The sequence below is a fragment of the Salvelinus fontinalis genome, chromosome 11 (genome assembly GCF_029448725.1).
Source record: "Salvelinus fontinalis isolate EN_2023a chromosome 11, ASM2944872v1, whole genome shotgun sequence".
Taxonomy (NCBI): Eukaryota; Metazoa; Chordata; class Actinopteri; order Salmoniformes; family Salmonidae; genus Salvelinus; species Salvelinus fontinalis.
This window is the reverse complement of record NC_074675.1, coordinates 16,263,977-16,272,974: the sequence shown is the minus strand read 5'-3', so window position 1 is coordinate 16,272,974 and position 8,998 is coordinate 16,263,977. Positions and strand designations below refer to the sequence as shown.

The following is an 8,998-nucleotide window of genomic DNA, read 5'->3' as shown; positions in this document are numbered from 1 at the left end:
TCCACTGATAAACCTTGCTATATCTCCGAGATAGTACAGACAGATGTCATCTAGGAAAGCACATCGACGTGACATGTGGTTTTTGTGTTGGGTGAGCAACAGAGGAAGTACAGGGAAATACAGTAGTCCCATCCATCTCAATCTTAATAACCTATTAGCCGTTTGTTCTGTAATCTAAAGAGGGTGGGTGAATGAGTGTATTCTCACCTCACTCACGAATGAGCACGTTTTAAGCCTTTTATTTATTTGTCTCAAATGCTAGTCTATAGATCCATTTCTTCAAATGGACAGTTCAAGGTTCACTATATCTCCATATCAGTTCAGACAACTCCGGAGATCAGATGTCCTCAGAGCCTCTTGTCTACTAGTGTCGGAGCAAATGTTTTCCTTGTCTCAGAGGCGCAACATGGCCTGATGCTCTGGCAGTGCAGATGCTTTGTAACTTGACGAGTGAGCGAGGAGATTGATTGTTGTTAAACAAATTCCTAACCTATGGCACATCCTAGTGGACACCGGACAAAATTATGGCTGGAGATCCATCTTGTTGCTCATTTCAACTTCTGTTCATCAAGATATTGGCCTACTCTAACAGTTGACCCAATTTAGATGAATGAATTAAGCTTATCATAATAAAATCCAAAAGGCAGCGAGCATGTCAACAATGTCGTTCATTAACACACAATGCTTACAGTATACAGAGCAACACATTCATTTATACATACATTTCTGTGGAGGATATATTAATTATAATAGTATTTGACTCTGACAGATTTAAACAGTTACACAAACATGTATCATAATAAATAGATATCTGTAGCATTCTTAAAACCCAATACTGATTCATGAATATACTGTATCAAGTGTGGGCAGCATGCTAGATCCCTTCTACTTTGATGTTATATTGCTTGATTGAAAAATAACCTCTGTTGGCTGCACAGCACCAAATACCCGATGTTTGAAATCCCTGTGCAGATACCTTTGACTGGTTTTGCCCTCTGAAAAGCCAGAGAAAGTGCCTTTGAAAACAGGTGTATCACTCCTTCAAAGGCTGATCCAAAATCCCCAAATTGCACTTTTATTTGTTCAAATATATGTTTTATAACTGGACATTCTTCTCATGCCTGTTCTCATCTCCTCCGTCTGTTTCATCTTAATGTTAAGACTGAGAAAAATGCTTTCAAACCATCATCTACATGGTCAGCCTATTTTAAGACTTAGCAGTAGCAGATCCCTTCTGAACCGGGGTCCAGTTATTTTAACAAGCTTTTTAAAAAAATAGGGTATTTATCCTCGTTCCTTCATGTGAACAAGGAGGGCTCCAGCTAGTTCGGCTCCTGAGCTTATTTATAGATGTGTTCTGAATGGTTGAAACGGTAACGGATGAGGCCGCGTTGTTTCCACGGAAAACAGTCCAAATATGTTCCTGTCATGGTAAAAAAGCTCTCGAATGCCGCAAGCGATGATCTAGCAACCTTAACACTTGACACAAATGTTGTTTACTCAATAGACCAGCAGACATGCTGTCTCAGCACAGATTTGGAAGGGAGGCTAAATGGGGGGGCTGCTAGAGCTTATTGATGATACTGACTTAAACGGATCAGCGTTCCGTCAACGGGACAGTTGTAAATCATGCAGCGCATTGTCAAGATCGCAGATTTTAGAGAAACAACAAATGTCGGTACAGAGAAGTGTCTTGTATCGGCTGAAAGCTTAAATTATTGTTAATATAACCGCACTGTCCAATTTACAGTAGCTACTGCGAAAAAATGCCATGCTATTGTTTGAGGAGAGCTCCTAACAACAATACCACGTTTTCTTCGCAGTAGGTTTGATAAATTCACCTCTGAAGGTGAACTGTGAACTAACATTCTGAAATCTTGCTCTGATTTATCATCCAAAGGGCCCCAGAGATAACATGAAGTGTCATTCTGTTAGATAAAATCATTTTTCATATCAGATTGCTTTTGTATTTCCACTCGTTCAATTTGCAAAGAAAGGAATCTGTGAAAATCTAACTCTAAACGTTGTTTCAACGAGTCAAATCACATTTGTATGTTTCCTCAGAGATCCTAGAAGGTAACAAGACTTCACTATTTCATTAGGGGTGTAGTATATCCTATAGGACACCATATTTGGTCAGAGAGCAACGCCTTCATGGCACGCCGATGACGCGGGCGGCCATCACTTGAACGACTGTATCTTTGTAAAATAAGCACCAATCGGGGTCAATCAAAGCTAGCTAGATAGCCAATGAGCTGGGCTTTACGAGAGTATGCGAAAACCATGTATATGTTGTAAAATGTAGCTACTAACCTTGTTATGAAAACTGGTTGTTTTGCAAATGTTGAACTTACAATATGGCTACTAATACTTGGAAAGCTAAATCAAAGTCCAAGTATACAGATTGACGATATTCTTGCTGAAAAATGGAATATGAATGCGAATGTCTCCTCACGATTTGCCCAAATGTACCTGGGGACTTCACACTAAAAGTCTTGTTGTTCACAAATTTTTCAAGTTATCCATCTGAAACTTTGCACATACACTGCTGCCATCTTGTGGACACTATCGAAATTACAACCAGAGTGATGGCTATAACTATGACCTTTCTCTTGCATTTCAAAGATGGTGGTAGAAAAAGAACGGTTGTTTTTTTCTTTGTATTTTCTTCTACCAGATCTATTGTGTTATATTCTCCTACATTCAATTGACATTGCCACAAACCTCAAAGTGTTTCCTTTCAAATGGTACCAAGCATATGCATATCCTTGCTTTAGGGCCTGAGCTACAGGCAGTTAGATTTGGGTATGTCATTTAGGCGAAAAATGGAAAAAAAGGGGGCTATCCCTAAGAAGTTGCTTTTCGAATGCATTCAAAAACTTGACAGTTCACAAAACGGGTTAAACATATGCATTATCTGAGAGGATAGTCACTTCCGCTGGACTATAAGTGTTGTTTCAACATAATTTGTCAACATATTGTGTCGTGGAATCTAAATGGAAAATACATTCATTTTTTGGTTGAGATGGAGATGTGAATCCAACATAGCAATTATTAAATTTGTAGACTGTAGACTTGTAAACTGGAATTAAAGCCAGACTAAGTCAGTGGCTCAGATGGAACTATCCAAGCTGAAGATAAATCTCCTTTAAAATGTTGATATTTGGTTGCGTTGTGTCTCCTGACCGCTCCTGTCTCAGCCTCCAGTATTTATGCTGCAGTAGTTTATGTGTCGGGGGGCTAGGGTCAGTTGGTTATACCTGGAGTACTTCTCCTGTCTTATCCAGTGTCCTGTGTGAATTTAAGTATGCTCTCTCTAATTCTCTCGTTCTCTCTTTCTCTCTGAGAACCTGAGCCCTAGGACCATACGTCAGGACTACCGGGCATGCCGACACCTTGCTGTCCCCAGTCCGCCCGGCCTTGCTGCTATTCCAGTTTCAACTGTTTCTGCCTGCGGTTACGAAACCCCTACCTGTCCCAGACCTGCTGTTTTCAACTCTTAATGATCGGCTATGAAAGCCAACTGAGATTTATTCCTGATTATTATTTGACCATGCTTGTCATTTATGAACATTTTGAAAATCTTGGCTCTCTCTAATTTTCTCCTTCTCTCTTTCTCTCGGAGGACCTGAGCCCTAGGACCATACGTCGGGACTACCGGCCGTGGTGACTCCTTGCTGCCCCCAGTCCGCCTGGCCTTGCTGCTATTCCAGTTTCAACTCTTCTGCCTGCGGTTATGGAACCCCTACCTGTCCCAGACCTGCTGTTTTCAACTCTTAATGATCGGCTATGAAAAGCCAACTGAGATTTATTCCTGATTATTATTTGACCATGCTTGTCATTTATGAACATTTTGAAAATCTTGGCTCTCTCTAATTTTCTCCTTCTCTCTTTCTTTCTCTCGGAGGACCTGGGCCCTAGGACCATGCGTCGGGACTGCCGCCCGTGGTGACTCCTTGCTGTCCCCAGTCCGCCTGGCCTTGCTGCTATTCCAGTTTCAGCTGTTCTGCCTGCGGTTATGGAACCGCCACCTGTCCCAGACCTGTTGTTTTTCAACTCTTAATGATCAGCTAGGAAAAGCCAACTGAAAATTATTCATGATTATTATTTGACCATGCTTGTCACTTATGAACATTTTTGAACATCTTGGCATAGTTCTGTTATAATCTCCACCCGGCACAGCCAGAAGAGGACTGGCCACCCCTCATAGCCTGGTTCCTCTCTAGGTTTCTTCCTAGGTTTTGGCCTTTCTAGGGAGTTTTTCCTAGCCACCGTGCTTCTACACCTGCATTCTAGCTGTTTGGGGTTTTAGGCTGGGTTTCTGTACAGCACTTCGAGATATTATCTGATGTACGAAGGGCTATATAAAATAAAATTGATTGATTGATGGTTGTCAACAAAACACAATTCAATATTACTTTTGTAATACAGTAAATAGCTTTAACTTTAGACTATCTTAAAAAACGAATGTAACATTCAAACTTGAAAAGTGAGTAATCCATGACCACATTTTGAGGTTACTGTAATCATATAAAGCGTGCATTTGTGCAAGATAGCATGCATAGGTCATCGCGGGTCTGTGGTGATCTTCACAACTTCTGTAATAATCTGCACAGAATCTCAAATGGCATTGATCTCTTGCACCCATGTAGTTTTAATGTAATCTCAACTGAAATCCAGGTTATTTGTTTCTGCTATTAGATTAAGCACAGTGATTTATCAATAGCTGACATTCTATTCCCATTTGAGCTTTGCTGTGCTTTAAAAATGTTGAAAGCGCAGTGATAAATATTTGGGTGACAACTTTTTTCTATTGGAATTTAATTTGAGTGGGTTAATATAGGTTGTATTCTCATTGATTAACACCTCAACCAAATATTACCCAATTATCCACACTGAAATGAGGTAGTGTGGCCAGTGGGGAGATTAAATAGGTCATAATATTTTTATAAACACACTTTGTGATATAATGCACCTTGCCTTACATAGACATCATGTTGATAAGACATATTCCTCTGTTCCCATTATTAAGACGGGTTATGTCAAATAATAACAGTATCAATACAGTGACCAGAGACATCTTGTAACTCTGAGGAATCCATACACACTCATCACACACACCATATTCAGGCCTGGGACGTCTCAGCTATAGCGGATGCAACAGATCAGAGACACTAACAGTAAAAAAGCAGGATCGTTTTCCATGGTGTTTCTCTGTTGCCTGGATTCCACGTCCGCCTCAAACACATCTAGTTGTCAGGTGTGGTTTCCGTTCCGATGTCAGGGAGGACTCTGCGATACACATTGACATCTGGAGAGTGTCAACGGGAACGCCGCTCATCCTCCTGCTGCAACACCGTTTCTCATTCCTGAGGATATACCGGAGATCTGGGATGCGTTGCTAACGGATGTGTTGTTGTCGCATTGTCATGGCGACTAAGATGCTGGTGTAGTGTCCACAGACGGTGTTGCAGAGTGGACAGGATCAGCTGCCAAAATCACTTCCTCTCGTCCATTTATTTTCTCCTCTCTCCCCCTTCCTTGTTTTCCCTGAGGGCCTCCATTTGTCTTTTATGTAGGTTTACAAGATATGGGAGTTCAAGGAATAAACTGTATGTAGAAAGTCCCCATTAAAACCTCCTTATGCTTCTGTTCTTTAAATATGTATCTAATGTGATGATATGGCACACATTCTGAAGACATCAAAGAGAAAAGTGCTCCACTTAAAAACACTGTTGGTTTGGAAACCTGTGCTTTGCTGTATGCATATTATTTTATGCATCTAATCTAGTGGCATCTAAGGTTCAGACTGTAGCATTATGATAATTGTGATGTTTTTTTGAAAGGTTTCAGTCTCTGAGCTTCCTTCCTTCACCTTAGTAAGATAATGGTGTCAGCGGTAACAGAGGAAGCTAATGATTTGCTTTGGTATGTCCAGTTGAACTACGACCTCCAGAGCTCTGCTACCCAGCATCGTCCTCAGGGTCACTCTGCTCAGCTGCTGCAGACTCAATGGAGTACCTACATGCAAACAACCACAAAGGTTTATGGGAGATGTAGTCGACCCACAACATATAGAACACTGGGATAGTATTCAAGTGTCAATATACAGTCAGAGATATGTGTCCTATTTAGTATATTTAAAGACTGGAGCTTTTGAGCAGGGATATGCTGATGTTTGCTTGCATTACCCAACAATAGAACTCAATAAAACATGAGTTGAGCAAATGTTTAAAAATGTATGTGACAACGTCCTTGCACTTCATGAAATAAAGTTTTTATTTTTCCTTACAAGACGTCTGTGTCTGATGCCTAGGATACTGTTGCTGTGTAGCATCTCGCACAGACCTGGTCTCACATTCTACGAGTGGCTCTGTGGCAGAGGAATCTGTCTGGGTCTCATCGTCAGTTACCGACCCGTAACTAAACTCAATGTTATAGTACTAATTGATCAGCTTCAGGGAACATGAGTAGGATAGACATTAACTTGAGGGACAGGACAGATGGACTTAGCCTATGTTCAAAATACTGGAGAAATATCTTTCTGACGTAAGACTGAGTATTGTCAGCGGTTAAAGTAAGCTGGTATGGTCCGGTATTGCATCCTAAAAAAATATATATGCTTCTTCAAATAGATATTTATCATAACCACATGTCAGCCGCATGAAAAATTGACTTGAAATTGGGTGGCATATTATAGACGCTCCAAAATGCGGCGTGGTTCGAGGAGAACACTGATATTTTTCCAAGGCAAGGATGACTGGCCAAGACTGCCGCGAGCGGACATCAATTCAGGCTACAAGTAGACACATCAATTCAGGCTACAAGTGTAGGCAGAATGACAATCGCAGAATGTCATTAGACTTTCTGGTGTTTTAACAGGTGTTTCATTCCATTCATCAAATGGTTGGGGCAGAGCACTGTTCGGCTGTTGGAATTCATTTGTGAGTGGACAAACATGCACGTGTAGCCTACATGATGAAAACATCATGACTGGTTGTGTTTATGCCACATTAAGATAAATAACAAATCTTTATTACTAGAACCACAGAGATCCTATTAAATGAATATGGATTCTACTTTATATGTCATTCTATAATTAGGCCCATAAAAAAAACAGGAAGAAATTAAATCTACCTTGACCTGAGTATTGTGAACCAACTAAGAAGTGTTCAAACAGCTGTTTTTGATGGGTTCAAAATCATCAAGTTCTTATTTTTATGAATTTCTTTTACTTTTCCACTACCTGTAACTTTCTGATCCTGAAAAATTAGCAATGGGCACCACCTACTGGTGACACTGTGACATTGCTTAGAAATCCACAAAAACATACTGGTACAACACATCTATTGCTTATAACTGGTAACTGTGGTATAAAAACCTCTCTCACACTGTGACTTACTTTCATAAAACTCTAAGCAGAGTGCAGCGGGAGAACCGGGTTCGATGTAGTCAATGGGCTTCTTATCGTTTTTGTCTTTGGCGTAGATGTTCGCCCCAAACTCCACCAGCATGTCGATCATGTCAACACTCTTCACTTTAGCAGCATGGTGCAGGGCCGTCTTGTGCAGCCGAGCATAATTCACTTTGGCACCTGAGGAAGAAAATGACACACAAAAGAGGTTATTACTAAAGGTGCACTCCAGAGTTGAGAACTCAAACCCAGGGTTTTATTCTCTATTCAGGTCTATATTCATTGTGTTGTTCTTCGTCACAATCAGATAATTAGTTGTTAGAGAGTGTTATTCTCTAATGCTCACCTGCGTTGAGTAGCGCCTTGACACAGGCCGTGTGGTCGTTGGCACATGCCACATGCAGTGGGGTCCCATAGTACAGGTCATATGCCTCCAGACTGGCACCTTTAGTGATCATGATCTTCACAACGTCAGCGTTACCTGAGACACAAGAACAGACTGTCACAAGTTCTCAAACAATCTTGATGCACACTCATCCTACACCTGCCACACACTTACCCCCCCATGCAAGCTTCGTGTAGGGGTGAGGTGGTCCGGGAAGAGAGGGTGGGGTTCACCTTGGCCCCATGCTCCAGCAGCATCCTCACACAGTCAAAGCTCCCAACTGAGCAGGCCTCACACAGAGGGGTGCTACCGTCTGTGTTACGGGCATCCACCTACAGGACAACACAGCAATCATATATATGTCCTAATTAACTAAAAAGAACACATTACTTTCTTTTCTCTTGATCTTTAACCTGTGTTGAATCTGGGCATCACCCTTCTCATATATCTATGACTAGCTATATCCTTTATTTTAATTATTCTATGGCTAACCTACCTCATTTATTGCAGATATTTCTCTTATCTCTCTCCTTCAACTTAGTGACAGTCTCACCTGTGCTCCAGCATCCAGTAGCAACCTGACACACTGGGTCTGCCCCCTTTCACATGCCTCATGGAGGGGGGTGACAGCCACTATGTTGACAGAGGCTCCGCGCTGGATGAGTTGCTGCAGCTGGGCAGCATATCCCTCGGAGGCCGCCTTGTGCACCTCGGTCCTCTCCGACCAGCAGCCTGGGGCAAGCCACACAATCAACAGCCAGAGAATACTTATTGCTACATAATCAACCGGCGCTAGGTGAGTGCATGCTAGATCATCTCTGGTATTGACATAACATTTTGCCATCGTAAACCTTTACTTGACAATCTATATGGACTAAAACACAACATGGCACATATGTAGCTGATTTACGTTGCTGTTATATCAGGAACACATGCTTGCTAGCTATGACATACAGTAACCAAATGGATGCTAGCATACAAAGCCGAAATACTTTCATACGCACCTATGTCTCCAAAGAAATACGGTCTGCCAGTTTCAACCTCCATCATTTGGTCAAATCCCGTTTTATGTTGAAAAACGGTCAATTACGTCCCACGAGAAGTAAACAAGCACATTTGAGCTGTGTTTACATGCGGCACTGACACGTCACGTGACTGGTTTTGACATGACCTTTGATGGATTTGAGAGCATGCCGGGA

At 41.6% G+C, this 8,998-nt stretch overlaps 1 pseudogene; it reads right to left on the bottom strand.

Annotated features, from left to right (window-relative positions):
- Positions 1–649: 649 nt before the first annotated feature.
- On the bottom strand, positions 650–8,970 carry LOC129865166 (ankyrin repeat and SOCS box protein 13-like; annotated as a pseudogene).
- Positions 8,971–8,998: the final 28 nt, after the last annotated feature.